Consider the following 15870-nt stretch of genomic DNA (forward strand, 5'->3'; position numbering starts at 1 on the left):
GCATTTACGGAATGGAAAACAATTTTAAGACTTCTGGCTTCTTTGCATCTTCCTTTTCTTCGTGGCGTGTAGTATTTCCAGTCAATACATTGGGATATTCTGAAGAATATCGATTAATTTAAATAAATTTAAGCATAAACTTAGATGGAAAGTGCTATAAATTCGAAGGACAAATCCCACTTTACATTGGCAAACAAATGCAAAGCAAACCGTACATGGATTCACAACAGCAACTTTTGATTAATAGAAAAGTCAAAGCGATAATTTCCCCAAGGTATAGTCGGTTGAGAAAGTACGTAATAACCGGACACCAGCCTTGAAGAATGACGCTTACACTTACTGTGGATGATACCCGGATCCCCAGACAAGATCAAATTTCTCTACTTGGAATGATATTAACTTTTAACCTTTCTTCCCAACAAACATATTACAATCAGTGAGATCCAGACCCGCCTAACGGAGTGTAATTTATAAAAGTCCGGAGGGGGGGGGGGACAAAACTGTCTCTTGACTGCCCTCGCGAAATTAAACACTGTTCACAACTTACATAAGTCTGATTTTCCGCACACAACAACTGTAACTTAATATAAGATTTCTTTTACAAACAAAAGGCACAGAAATCCACGCTCATATCTGGAAAGACAAGTGCTTATTATGTTTATTTTTTCTGATTTTGTTGCGTGAGTTCCGAATCCCCCCGCCCCCAAACTTGGGATCGGGGAGAGCATAGACACTTGGCGACTGTCCATAAAGGGCATTGAAATTTCTGAACTTTACCTCCCGCGTTACATAATATTCGGATATCCAGCATCAGGGCCGATCTTTATGGAGGGATGCAATGCACCAGGGCTGCAGATTGAAATGGGCCCTAAATCCCAACAAAGAGGGGGAGTGCCTTCAATTCAAGCATATAGAACTTCTTTTCCCCCAACATTAATTCTTATACATTGTACTTCAATTCCCTGAGTTCTAGGGCCGGCTTCAGTACTCTCCGTTGAGATCAACTATTGGTCGTGTGTTATTAATTTATTTTCTTAACTGGGGCCTGTGGCCACACATCCCTTTTGTTTCTGACTACACAACTCACGAAGTATAATAATAATATTCATATTATCATATTCAATATTATTATTACCATTAGCTTGTTGAAATTTTACTTTTATCCCCGAAAAACTATAAATAATCGTGTAAAAGAATTCCATTTGGTCATCGAGAACTTATAAAATTAGATATCTAAAGCACTTCTGCGATCCACTAAACAGTGTATGAGGAAAGGGGAAATTGTTCCCCAAAGCAAGCACTTTACCTCAAGAGTAAAGAAAAGTTTCCGCGTTCATTTTAATCATTTCTTTGCACGCGTAAAGTAAGTTGCTGGTTGGATCATTTTGAATTCTGAAGAGAGCAAAGTTTGTGCTTCTCATGAGAAAACCGCGGGTTAGTTCAGCGTCCGCTTGATTAACTCGTTGTGCCCGCATGTAAACGAAACCTATCCGATTCACTCGACTATATCATCAACCGTTCGCGGCAGAGGTCAAATGGTTTATCTCAAGTGTCGAGATAAGAAATCTGTTTCGCAGTCCCAATACTTGCCGACACAAATTTTTATCTGTAAATGTTACCAACCGTCTGCTTTACTGAGAAGCGTATAAGAACGTTAAACACTCTGCCTCAGACACACACGTACGAGAGCATTAACACAGTTCGTGCTTCAATTACGGGAATATTTCCCAAGGGGGTAGTTGCAGCTTACTGCAAGTGCAGGATGAATGTTACTGCTAGCTGCGCCCTCTCTTTGTCTGCAGCATTTGACAGTAGCGCATGGGCCGCACCTGGAGGTGTGGCAAGTTACAAGGATTCAGCCCCCGGTCCCCAAAAGCAACCTGATCAAGACGAAACAATTGAAAACTCTTTCCTCTAGAATCAAAACATCGGGTCTAATCCTTAGTTGTTATGGATGGAGATTTATTGGTGCAAAGTCTACTATGGCCAAATTACACCTCTGATCCTCACTATTACACCCCTCCCCACCCAAAATCTTAAGTTACACCAGTCACAGCATAATACAACACTCAAATATCAAAACAAAAATAATGCACATCAAGGCAAAAAAAAGAGTTAAACTTCAGTAAAGAAGTGTACTTACAATCGATGACACAAGCACTTACCAATATTTTTGATTTGAGACTTAACGGGAGGCATCTTGAGGGCATCTAAGTCTTTGATTACATATGTAGTTTGGTTCAGGCCTGTAGAAGAAAAGAATATAGTTATTATATGGATATGTAATAGATAATCCAAATTAATATGAAACAAGATTATTAGCATTAGTAGAGGCATATGATGCAAAAAAGCAAGCTTATGCAGCATCAGCCAAAAAAAAAAAAAAAAAAAAAACCGCTCCCATTTCACCTGCCCAGCTGAGCCTTAAATTTATTTAGGCTATCAACTTCCACAACAAAAGATGGACGTCTCTTCCACCAATAAACTACCCGCTGGCTAAAGGCAAACTTCCGCACATCTATTCTACAACTGTCTTTCCTCAATTTGAATTTATGTCCTCTCAGGTGATTATTCCGAGCAAGAGGAAGAATCCCATCATCACTGAACATGCTCAAACCATTCAAGGCTTTATACACCTCAATCAGATAACCTCGCAGGTGTCGAGTTTCCAGACACTGCAATCTGCAAAACTGCAATAAGCCTTTCTTCGTAAGAGCAACCTTTCGTTCCATTCACTAATCTTGTTGCCCTTCTCTGTACTCGTTCCAACAGCTCTACATCCTTCTTAACATGAGGAGTCCAAACCTGTTTACAGTACTCAAGGTGTGACCTGACCATTGCCTTATACAAGGGGATAATCACCTCCTTATTTCTGCTAGAAGAATTCTTGGATATCATTAACAAGACACCATGAGCTACTCTTGCAGACCGTCTCCACCGCTCAGAGAAGTTCATATCTGCCTGCACAATTACCCCCCAGGTCCATCTCATTCTCTACCACTGTCAGTGTAGTACCACAGAGTTGATACGTTACTCTGGGGTTACTGCTTCCCATATGCAGTACTTTACATTTGTCAATGTTAAACTTCATTTGCCACCTCTCAGCCCATCTGCTCAAATTTTCTAGATCCTGTTGCAGCAGTGTACTGTCATTAGTGTCCTTAACAACCCTTCCAACCTTCGTATCGTCTGCAAACTTGGATATTAAGCGATATACCATCATCAATATCATTTATAAATACAGAAAACAACAATGAACCCCTGAGGGATTCCACGAAGAGCAGTGTCCATTGATTACCACTCAACCATCGTTTTATTCATAGCAGCAATTTGCCTCTAATGCATCAAATGCTCCAATTTGTGCAGCAGTCTTCCATGTGCAGCAGTATGAAAAGCTTTCCTGAAATCCAAATATATGATATCAAAATTATTTTTTGCATCCAGTTCCTTTGTGACCACATCATAGTATCCAATCAAATTGGTCAGACAAGACTTTCCCTTAACAAAACCATTCTGTGTCCGAGCTTTAACTGAAGTCTTGTCTAGATGATCCTGCAGTGCTTCTTTAACCAGTGCCTCCATTAATTTTCCTGGAACAGAAGTTAAACTAACAGGTCTGTAATTACTTGTATCCTCCTTTATAAATTGGGGTCACATTTGCACAACTCTAGTCCATGGGTACCTCCCCTGAGTCCAAAGAAGCGCTCATAATTATGGCTAAGGGTTTGCTTACTTCCTTTGCTGCCTCCTTTAATATAGCTGGATATATCCCATCCACCCCGGGTGCCTTTTTTATGTTTATCTTCAACAATTTCTCCTCCACTTTCCTCTCAGTTATTACAAAATCATCTAGCTCAATGCCAGAGTTTAATTCACCTCTAGCATTCCCCTCCCTGAATACCTCCTCATGTGTGAATGTAGATACAAAATACTCATTTACATTCACAAGAGCTATCAAGGATACTCCGATAATATTTCCCAGTTTGAAACTGTCTGTGAAAGTTTCAATGAGTCACGTTTATGACTCATTGAAACTCTTCAATGAGTCATAAACGTGGCCCGAATAATGTACCAACGACTATGTGAACACTGCAATACTTTTGTTTGTAATATATATTGTTCTCGTTAAATAAGGTGCCAAATGAATTTAAAGGGAGGGGAGTAATAAGAGATGATGCAACATTCTACAGACAAATAAACAGGATTAATTCCTTTGATCAAGGATTTAATTAAATGAATTCTATTTAATATTATGACTATTCCAACTATGTTGTTTTTTAAAGTGGTTAAGTAAGGGAACACTTTGGAATGAGTAACAAATTCGAGGAACATCAAGTCAGGAAAATTAATTATGAGTTTGCATATAAATGTGATATTTTAATGTAACAGCATTAAAAAATAGGTGAATTACATTAATTTAATTAAGAGAACTTCAATGGATCAGACTGATTTTAGGTGTTCATTAGTGGATAAAATTTAATTGTCTGGAAGACATCGATAAAGAGAGGTACAGGAGGGATTACGTCGATGCAGTGAAACACTTGGAATGAGGCCAAAAAGAATGCTTAGCAGGAATTTGTCTAAGTTGCGGAAATGTTTATCCGAGGAACTCTGTATTTATAATTATTACTGAGAAATACAAGTTTAAAATTTACAGTTGTGAAGAGACTGTGAGTTCATCCCACAAGATCAAAGGGACAACGATGATGATGGAAACCAAAGAATATTTTTAAGTTTAAATAAGAACTACATTTCTGAGAATGAACTGTCTAAGACCAAGTTAAAAATGGTAAGGATCTTTGGGTCTCCCTTCATGAGTGAATTGTCTAGGTTAAAAATGGTAAGGATCCTGAGTTCAATTTTCTTGAGGTGATGAGATTTTACCATCTCATACCTGAAGTAGCCCTTGATAATTCTTGTACAAAAGACAAGACTTCTCCCAAATTATGGAAACTGCCCTGTTAAAGATTATCCTCTGAGAGGTTCCCAGGGTTTATATCGCATTATTGTTCCATTAGCTAAAGTGTTTGAATGTCTGCTCATCTGAATATTTGTGTAGATACTCGTATAACGAATGGGGATTTGCCATCTGTTAAGCATTTAAACAAGGAAATTCTTCTGAAGACGCAATTTATAGTTATGAAATACGTGGAGTACCAGGGACGATATTTTTGGCTTCTTTGTGGACTTCAATCTATATGTGGAAAGGAACTCTGAAAATAACTTGTAATGGAGTATTCGAGTTATTTGTGAGCATTCTGAGCAAGCGAAAATAGTTGAGAGAGTTTGGCCTTCGGGGTTCAGTCCTTGGACCTGTCATCCGGAACATAGTCTTGGACGAGTTTTTTTTTTTTTTTGCTTATGATTTGGAAGGTTGACTATGACTCAATTGACTATGCTAACGGTATGGAAATTCTAAAGCTTAAACAAGAGATTCTATCGTGGAGAAAACTTCATAATTTTGAAACTCAGTATTAAGAGTGTGCACATCTTGGGCATGAGCAGACTAAATATGAATCGGCATCCGATTTATATTTAGTCTGCTAGTCTTAATGAGGAGCGGGATTCTGGCTAAAGTTTCTAAAGTAGGATATTTTGGGGAGGGACTATTTTTCACAGGCATGTTAAACAGTTAAAAAAAATAAGGTCAAGTTGTTATATGTCAAGCTCCAAAGAGTTATTAAGGTGGATTGGGGAATTAAAGGCCGAGCACTGAACATGTTGTATGAATGCTTTTCCGTCCCAATCCTGACCTATGCTTCTGGAGCTTGGGTTGGGAGAGCGGTTAATTCTCTTATTCGAAAACATATGCTTGCTTGCACACAGATTCGCTCTTCTGACTCGTATCGTACAGTTGCGACTGAAGCATTACAAGTGATTATGAGGAAGCTGCTGGATGATGACCTCCTTATAATTTAGAACTGGTTTAGTGTACTTCACTAACAGGAACATTAGGGTGGAAGTTCTGGGTGTCAGGTCTCGCCCAGATACAGATAGAATTTATACGTCTATGAATATTAAAGAGAAAACCAGAATTAGGAAATGAAGAAGTAGATATGATGAATCTGTTAAGGACTTTATTAGCTTGATCTTTCTATGAGTGGCCTGTGCACGCGTGGCGAAGCTGTCTGCCCTTCAATGTTATGTTAAATTGCGTCCGCTATATTGATTTACGTTTAGAATCGAATAGGACGACTCGCTCTATGAAATGAATTAGTTTGCCTACTCTATTTTGTGATTGAATGTATTTCTCAAATACATTTAATCACAATTTTCAGCCAGTTTCAGAGGAGATCAAGTCTTATGAGAGAACAGACTAGATAGCTGAAACCGCCTTCTAGTGAGGAATGCAAAGTCAGTTAACTGGGTAGGTGGGTAAATCCAAAACCACTTAGACGGGACTATATGGTTGTGTTCTCCTTATGTTTTAATTTGCGATTTATTGCTTTTTGTTAAGAAGTCAGTGGATTACATATAAGCTTCTACCTCAGAAACAACTGGATTCGTCTCTCAAATGTGTCCTGGAAGACCGCTGAGAGAACATAATTTATGTGTACCGAGTAATTGAGGAAATATCATTTAAAGTTGAAAGACCGTTCAATCGGTCAACTGTTCGCCATTTTATTGAGGTTCCTTTCACATCATTGCTAGATCAATTGACTTATTTGTGCTCATTCCATCGAGAGGTGATTGCTAGAATACAACTAGCATTCATTAATGAGATGGGTTGAGACTATTTTTGATTTTTTAATGAAATACGTATATATTTTATTTATTTATCTCTCTCTACATTAAAAAGTTTTCCTCCTGGTGATATTTATTCGAGCCAATGGGTGAAGAGGGCGAGGCAATTACGTCACTGGAAATGTAATTAAATTATTCAAACATTAATACATGACTCAAACAAACCATAAATCAAACATGACTGGCATGATATCATCGCCATGCTTCTGGCAGCTTTGTGAGTGGCACATCCCACCAAATCTTTGAGAATGAAGACCAACAGACTGAAGATGGCCGACAGTGCGTTAGAATCAATTCGGTGCCCAACACATATCGGAATTGACCTACGAAGCTCATAGAAGATCCGAAATACAGGAAACAAACCGCAGTGTGGTTCACTGAGGCTACTGTTGCCTAGTAGTTGTGTGAATTTCTGTCAAGAACTGTGTGTACTTATCTCGCACAAGTTGTTTCAGTGGATGTGATGTTAAGATGAACTTTTGTATTGCAATTGCCAGGACTCTACACAGAAATGTAGTGATGAGTATTGCAGTTTACATTTCAGCTTTTCTCGTATATTTTAGCCATTCTTTTATTTTTCATTTTATTGTAATCCTGGAATTTTCTGCCGTGAAGGGAATTTGTCACTTATCAATGTACGCCTATATTTTATAATTGGTAGGACAAATAAAGATTTATTTATTGACAACTGCCTCCCTGTCTAACATTTGATGTTCCCATTGTACGTATATTAATGAATATTGTATATTTGTACAAATAGTTTAGTAATTTGTAAACATTTTAAATATTTTATTCCTGCTCTTTCGGATGCAACAATATTCCTCATACATTATGGGAACCCGAAGCAAAAGGCCTTTTCCTAAGTGACCTAATGTGAACGCAGGTAAATAATTACATAGGTCATTTCCTGATTATATATCGATCATAGTGTGGGTTGTGTTTTTCCTCTGGCCAAAGGAGATAATGGGGACAAAGGAAGAGGGTGGGATAAAAGGAACAGGGGAAGGTCAATAGTTGAGGCACTCGCCTAATTTGAAAGGGGGAGACAGTAAGGGGCCCCCTGGTTCAGGACGCCCATCCTGGTTCAGAGGGTGGGAGTTGAAAGTGGGTGGTGGTGTAAGCCATCTGGCGAAAGGGGGTAGGAAAAGAAGATCAACCACCCCCAGATGGTAGGAATAAAAGAACATAGGGAAAGAGATTCTTATGGTGGAGCGTGCTTATTGCAGCTGTGTCCCACACTGATCTGGGGGGTTACCCTAATGGCCATTGTTAGTATCCCATACCATGCTAGCTAGGAAAAGCTACAGCATGGTGTCGGCTTGGATAACCATGAAGCCTCTGAGGGCCTGCAGAGCCATCAGTCTGTCCGGTGAAGACGCTAAGATAGAACATACAATCAATAATAATTTTCATTCACACAATTTTACTTTTTATAGTTTTTTCTTACACTTTCTATTATATATTAGATTAGATTAGATACCGATCAGCGGGTTTTTCGACAGGTGTGTCTTTCACCTGGTTCAAGCCCGTCACCACCACATACGGAGGATGCGGAAAGGTCAGGAATGACCACCGCATATCACGGAGCAATATGGCCTTAGTTGCTAATGCTCCTAAAAACCAAAATAACAATAACAACAATGTCTTTCACCTAGAAAAGATTTGACTTACTCCGTCCTACCTCTACATATTACGTAGAAAAGCGTGCGCGGAGGTTGGCGAGCAAAGCCCCCTAGTGTATATATATATATATATATATTTATTTTTTTTTCTGCTATTTCCAAACTTTCTTGCCACATTAGAGAAATGTGGTAAACTTATTGCTAAACGGGAAACCGTAAAGGGATGGTATTATTTTTTTTCGGATGCTACGCGAGGGTAATCCTCGTTAACGAACATAAATTGCTGCGCATTTTACGTGGCGTTGGGTTACCGATTGCTAGTAGAAAACAAACCGAGCAAGGGGTTCCCAAGGGAATGATGAATGCAATTGCTCGTGCTTTACCTCAATACATCAAAAAGGTATTCGAGGTAGAAAGAAGTGTCTACGAAAACAGAGTCATAACTCTCGAGTAAAGGACACCGGACACCTGGCATGGAACAAAACCGCTACACAATCTAGTTAAAGCCAACTTTCCTTGAAACACCGTGGTACCAATGACGGCAATACAGATGGGTGGCAGCTGCTTTGACAAGGACCAACTCGCTGCCACCTGTAATGAGCACACCTGTACAGCCAGTTTCAGAAGATGAGACTATTTTATTGTAAACTAAAGAAGGGGAAGGCAGCCTTAGGAGCGAAAGTGGAGATGTTAATCAATATCCTGATAATTGAACTGGCATGCACTGCTCATTGGCATGAAAACAGGTTATGATTGTGTCGTGGATAGTACTATATTAATGTGGAGGTTACACGATTTTTCGGGCTCTCCTTTGGTCTCCCCCTCCCATCCATCTTAAGTAAATTTTTGTTTTTCAGTTAATTTTAACGATCTAGGCTTTCAACTGCATGACGTCAGTGGACTTGTAGTTAAAGATGTACCGCGAATTTTTCATCCCTTGCTTTATTTCACTAATATGCAGCAATGAAACCACAGAAGCCCATCCCCACTAAACGTTTGTTAAATTATAATAAAAGATAGAAGAATCGAAAAACCAGACATGCATTCGGTCCCACCACTGCACGATCTTCCATTTTGTGGTAGATAACCATAAGTGCTTTACGAATTTAGGAATTGACTCATCTCATCTTTTCAGCTTCGCTCATCTGGAAAAGTTAGTTTCAAATTCTGTTCGCGACTGGAAGACGATATTCAGTTTTTCATCCCGAAAATAAGGAAACAAGGAAACAACATATATGTACAGCGTTCTTACAAGAGATTTTTATTTTCCCTTGTATTGGAACGTCCCTCTGTTTGGTGGCGAGCCAAATAAAGAAGCATCCTTTATAAAAGAGATTTGCGAGAAGAAAGCGTTTCAAAAAAGATTTTTGGAATAGGCCTTGACAACAGGTATACGAAATATATTTCGTCCGATTGGCAATCATTATCGAGATTCTTAATTCAATTACCAAGCGCAACAACAAAGGATGTAGATGAAAGCTAAGGATAATCCAGAGCAAATGGATTAGAGCTGCGTTTCTCAAACAGTAGTCTGAGGACATCTTGGAGTCCGTAGAGAGGGAGTCCACGAATAATTTCCGAAATATGTTGTCATATTTTGAGCATAGAAATGATATTGTAAAGCGTGGGTGTCCTCGAAAACATTTTCGATCTGAAAGTGGTCTATCCGAAACCTGTAATACAGCGTTTCTCAAATTTTTGTGATAAAAGTGGTCTTTATATCACTAAAATTTAAGAACCGCTGTATTACAGACTTCGGAACCTAACCTAGACAGAAATGTAAGGCTGTTTCATCTCGCAAATAGACAAGCTATCCTTGGAACACACAATTTACAGACATTACATCTTCATCTCTTACTGTCATTCTACGCTTTCTGTTCGCTACGAAATAATGCAGAACAAGTTGAAGGCCATTTAGAGAACCGATTACTTTTCCCGATTGTGAAAGAAATCTCGGATTACGAAAAATTGCGGAAGATGAGCGACAACCCGCATAAGAAGAGGACACGATTTAACAGAGTGGTAACAAGATGCTCTTTGTTGCGAAACCGAAATGCGAACTTAGAGAATAAAATACGAAAGTAAGAGATTGTCTTAACATCTGGCAAGGTACGCAGGGATGGATAAAAGAAGAAACAGTTTCAAAGTTCTGGCAAAGAAATAAAAGTTATCGAAGCTTTATTTTAACATTCGTCGCTATGTTTTTGGGACAAGAGCTTTTATCATAAGGATGGCTACTTTATGATCAGAAATGAGCTTATATTTTCAGTTATTCTTATCCCTTTGAACCACATTTTCCTGCCTTCGAAAGGTCAAATAATTATACGATTCTAGGCAATGGCACTCTATAAAGGAGCCGGACCCGAAATGCAGCTAATGGTCAAAGTAATTCACTCTCCTTAAAGTGAATTATTTCGATACTTTTCTAGCTATGGTAATAGCATCGCAGTATGTTTCTGGCAAGTTCAGAAAGCAACGCGCTATTGCTTTTGCTTCTGTCCACGTAGCGTGCGATCTCCTGACTGAACTCGTTGACAAAATTTTGTATTAGAAACGCAACCCTTTTCCATTCTTTCCTCAGAAAAATTGCTCGCACTCGCAACCTGGAGTTCAAAGATCCATACATTTCATACACCTTAGGTTAGGTCGGTCGTAGCTTCGGGGGATAAAAAATAAAACTAATGGCAACGTAGATACGTTAAAGGCAAGTCAAACATGCCGTAGGGGTATCTGCGCGTGAGGTTAGATTACATTTCCGAGGTCTAGACAACAAGGTTTCGCGCAGTTGCCAAGTCTGTTCTCTATGGAACAAGGAAACGTCCCCATTGTGTTCTACAAACCACATTTACGAAGAGAAACGCCAGCCTTTAAGGCAAAAAAAAACAGAAGTTGCTTAAAAAGTACGGGCCTGAAGTCGGGGCAGCGAACTTAAAAGTGGGTTTCCGTCTCCATGGTAACCGCAGAGGAAGAGTTTAAAATGTTGAGAAAGGGAGAAGTGTGCGTAACCCCACGCAAGTAACGTTTAAGATTTCTAAAATATCCAAGAAGGGATGAAATAGCGTGGCTTTGATTTTTCTCTCCGTTGGACAGCTCAAACCGTGAGGAGGCGGGTTCCACGCTGTAGATTGCGACATTCAGGTGTCGCAAGTCACCTGACTCAGTCTCTGGTGCTGAATTTTTTCGCGTGGCTCTTCTCGACAGCCGCACTGACTAACTTGAACGCTGTTTGCCATGTGGGAAATCCTTTCTCCACGTGGCTTGATTATAAACTCGGTTCCCAAGATTAAGTGCATTTTTCTTCCTAAAAAAAAAAAGTTCTCTCGCTTGATTTCGAAAGATTATCTGAAAGCAATCAGTTATCCATTAATCATTCCAAAGAATGGTAGCAGTCTTCAATAAATCCATCGCTCTTGACAATGCCTGGAAATAAAAGGGACCTATCATCCTTATTAAACAGATAATTGAATAATTTTCAGATGATTAATTTGTTAACTTTCTCCACAGCTTAACCTCGATAACTATAAATAAAGAATTGAAAAAAATTCGATTTTGAATGACACGAATACCATTGGCCAGATGGAAAATCTGGAATTTAGTGATTGTTACGTCACTCACTGCAACTCAGAATATGTTGGCATTATGCCAAACTTTCATACTAACAAATATCCCGATTTAAAGCGCCCGAATTTTTTTTCTTTCTCTGTTTATGGCAAAGAAAAACATAATGCGGTTCATTATCATCGTCTTAATAACTATTCATTATAATCAGTTCCAGCGTTCCTTTCGATAATCATTTTTAAGGCGCTTAACGGAGAGGGTAGAATTAAACGGAGCATAACAGGCGTAATACATCAGTGGACCGCGTGTGTCCTCGACTAACCGAAGGACAACTGCTGACATCCGAACTGAGCGCACAATTCGTCGGAGGTCCGTAATCGCGTAACCGTGGCAACGCCGCACTCCCCATCACTCGTAAATGCGGGCTTAAAATGAATGCCTCGGTGGCTATCGAACACCGGTTCGAAGTCCTTTATTTACGTTTAGCCGTAGAAACAGAGAGGGGAGCGGTGGTTTCTACCTGCGTAAAGCGGAATCGCTCCCCCCTCCAACAAAAAGGCGATGCCTAATGGAATGGACGACCTTCTCCGCGCTTGCTTCCAGTTCCATACGGAAACGGGAAGATCGATACACTCCGGAAGTCTTTATTTCTTCCATTCCGTCACAGAAGAGAACCCTACGAACAGCGGAAGTTCGGCAAATGACTTGTGTACGGCCGTTTGAGGGTTGTAATGCTCCTGTCTACACTAGCAGCTGAAAGCGTACAAACGTAAACCCATTTACGCGATGGACGTAACAGAAACGCGGACTTCAGAGAAGTTGCCGAGGGCTCGTATTTACTAAATTTTGGTTTGGGCTGTTCCGGTTGGATGGAAGGAAACTGAGGACACGAGGAGAATTCCCGAGGTAATAATATTCGTACGCGAGAACACCGCACCCAACTGAATGTGGTCAACATCGGGGAGTTATTGTGGAGGCGCGAGTATTGTTTTTAAGTACACTGGCAGTCATAAAAAAATTCATTCTTTTTATTCGGAGGAAACTCCACCCGAAGCCATTTTCCGTACCGGTGGTAAATAAGTATTCTGTTTATACTCCCAGACGACGCGGTCAGAGGAGTTCACAAGATAGAGAATACGAGAAACAGCACCGTATTTAGCAGTCACGGGCTTTAAGCCCGGTTATTCAAAACATGTGTACTTATGCACCTTTCGCATGACCACTCGGCAGTACATCTCCGCAATCTAATCTGTTCGTACACAACAGAAGGCTGTGGAGGCAGAAGCGTCCCGGCTGCAAGCGTTTTGTTTAAACCAAAAAAATTAGCCCCCCCAGTAGTGTACGTATCGTGTACGGTTGGCTGATTGATAACCTGCAGTATACATATTTAATAAAGCAGCATTCACTTGGAATTAAGGAAGATCTCAGCATTCACCTTTCTTTGACGATTCATTCTTTATAACCCTTTCCATCGAAGTCGCCCAGCCCCTCAATGTTGCAATAACCTCGAAATTTTCCTCCCTTCCAACACAAGCATCGATGTTAATTTTCAACTTCGCTGGGAAATTGGGATTTTTTTTGCCAACAAACAAACAGAATTGTAACGCGTTATGAAGTGCTTGGCAGCTTACCGAATGGATTTCTCTTGTCGTGTAGTCTGCTGGAGTTAATTGGTAATAAATTTTCGGGGCAGTATGACAACTTTCACTTATTCCAGAGGGCGCTGGGTTGGCGATAAATTTCCTAAACAAACATTACTATGGAAATCACAGCATTCATTTCCATGGTAACACCAGATTCCAACTCTTTCAACGTGAAATTATGTTAATATTTTCTAAAAAAAAAAAAAAAAAATTACCAACGAATAAATATTTAATTTTCAGTGTAAAACAACCAACACGTTCGTCTTTCTATTCTAATTATGGATTAGATTATGAGAGAGAGAGAGAAAAAAAAAAAAACTTTTTTTTTTGAACTTGCTAAGTCTACGTTATTTAAATGAACTGAACTTTTGGTTTTATTCATCTAAAGGACATTTACGATAAAAAAAAATATCGCTCTTCTATCTTTTTAAGTTCTCGGGCGATACTAGTAGCGAGATGGCAACGGTCCAGAACCAGTAAAATGCCAAGCGCGTCCACATCGGGACGATCCAGATATTTTAAACTTGACCTTTTATAGGTCAGTCCACAATACTTTTCGAAGCACTGTGATTCAATGTTGGCTAAAGGTAAAAGTTCAAATTGAAATTAGACGATTCCACATACAGAAGTGGGTCACAATTATTTAAACAACTCGGTTTTCATTAGGAAGAGCATTCGAGCCTAGAACTTAATTCCCGACATTTAAAAATAAAATACGCATTTCAGTTGGGTGGAAGCGTAGCACCAAGGGGAAAAAAATACTATTCTTAGAATTTTAAATAATCGTACTAGAATTCACTTGAAGGTGCAGTGTGTTGAATGTCTCCAACGAATAAAAAGAAGAAATCAAGATGATCTATGAACTATCAGACTTAAATAGTCAGAAGGAAACTATTGCGATATAAATCAAACAGCGCATGCCCTACATTGAAGACGTCATAATATTAAATGTGTGTAGCGAAACGTAAAGTATGTTACCAGACTTTTGAGGCACGTTCATGTGGTCCACGGTGGCACACGTGTTGCGTGCTTGTCTCCTGAGTGGAAGGAACTGGGTTCGAATCCAGGCGAAGGCTTCAGGAAGTTTTTCCTGCCTCTTCCACCCAGTGCTGAGTTAGTCGGTCTCAGGCCGTGGAGTGAGGTTTCCTCTGGGTACTCCGGTTTCCCCTCACGAACCCAAACCGACCATAGGACACACACAGGGGGAGAGACAACTACACAGGATTTCTTGAAGGTTCATCACACCGTTTTAGCGGTGTGTTGGATTTTCAAGAAATTCGTTAAGGGAACTATCCTCGCCCAGGGAGGGGGTAGTTCCTTGCTTCATTCTGGTGGGACATGAAAATTTCAAAACACGTTTTAAGTTATGCAGCTTTTAAATTAATGCACTGAAACGAAAAAAAAGTAAACTGATTGTTCGCCAGTGATCAGAGGTTTTATTTTACGGAAAATGTCCAATTTTTTTTTTACCTCCAAAGAAACGCAAAAAATAAAAAAAATTACCACCAGTGAGCTATCAAGTCAACAATTAGTGATTTTTTTTCGTGTCAGTGCGTTAATACAAAAGTTGTATAACTTAATTATGAGTGTTCTTAGTTAATTTATACCTCCAAAATTACTTTCAAAACTATGATATGGAGGTGTAAATTAAAACAATAATCATTAGACTAAAACAAAAAACCAAAGTTGTTCTAGTTAAAAATAATGACTACCATTACCGACAGATGGCGCCACGAACAAAATTGTTGAACCAAAACGAAAGTACGTACATACATACATATCCACATACGGGTGAAGTTAATCCAAAAGTTGTATGATAACTGGATATGGCAAGTTTGCCTCTCCAAGAGTTCCTCATATCTCATCATTTTAATTATTACTCATCAGTGGAAACTTTTGTGTGGTGTTTATTAAATTCGACAAAATTACAAATTATGGAAAATACAACTTTTTCTAAACGACATACTCAAAGCAATAAACAGATAAAAGAACAATTCTTAAAGTTATGTGCGAATCTATGGGGGGAAGGAAACGGGAGCTTATTAGAGAATTATGAATGAAGGTACTTCTTAATTAAGAAATAATTGGCGTCACACAAGGCAAGATTAAGGCAATCAAGGACTTTAATAATAATAACTAGTTATTCACAACTTGAAACAACTTCACCTAGTTTTTAAAAATGACCTTAAATAAAAATTAAGCGGGGATAAATTTATGACCGATAGACGATTACTACAACCCCTAATTTGGCAAGGCCCAAGTTCTGTTTCATTAATTAACACTGTCATTAATTATTCTTTAGA

General features: G+C 39.2%; 1 protein-coding gene and 1 long non-coding RNA gene across 2 annotated transcripts in view; one reads left to right on the forward strand and one right to left on the reverse strand.

Moving 5' to 3' along the window:
• Window positions 1-15870, reverse strand: part of LOC150087059 (uncharacterized) — a 114054-nt gene that overhangs the window by 60555 nt on the left and 37629 nt on the right. The window contains exon 2 of the long non-coding RNA XR_016546900.1: window positions 2144-2246. This is a non-coding gene — a long non-coding RNA (uncharacterized LOC150087059). The remainder of the gene's footprint in view (window positions 1-2143; window positions 2247-15870) is intronic.
• Window positions 1-15870, forward strand: part of LOC150087060 (uncharacterized) — a 72389-nt gene that overhangs the window by 23643 nt on the left and 32876 nt on the right. The gene's annotated exons all lie outside the window — the stretch shown is intronic.

The sequence above is a fragment of the Mastigoproctus giganteus genome, chromosome 4 (assembly GCF_048544385.1).
Source record: "Mastigoproctus giganteus isolate SK-2022 chromosome 4, ASM4854438v1, whole genome shotgun sequence".
NCBI lineage: Eukaryota > Metazoa > Arthropoda > Arachnida > Uropygi > Thelyphonidae > Mastigoproctus > Mastigoproctus giganteus.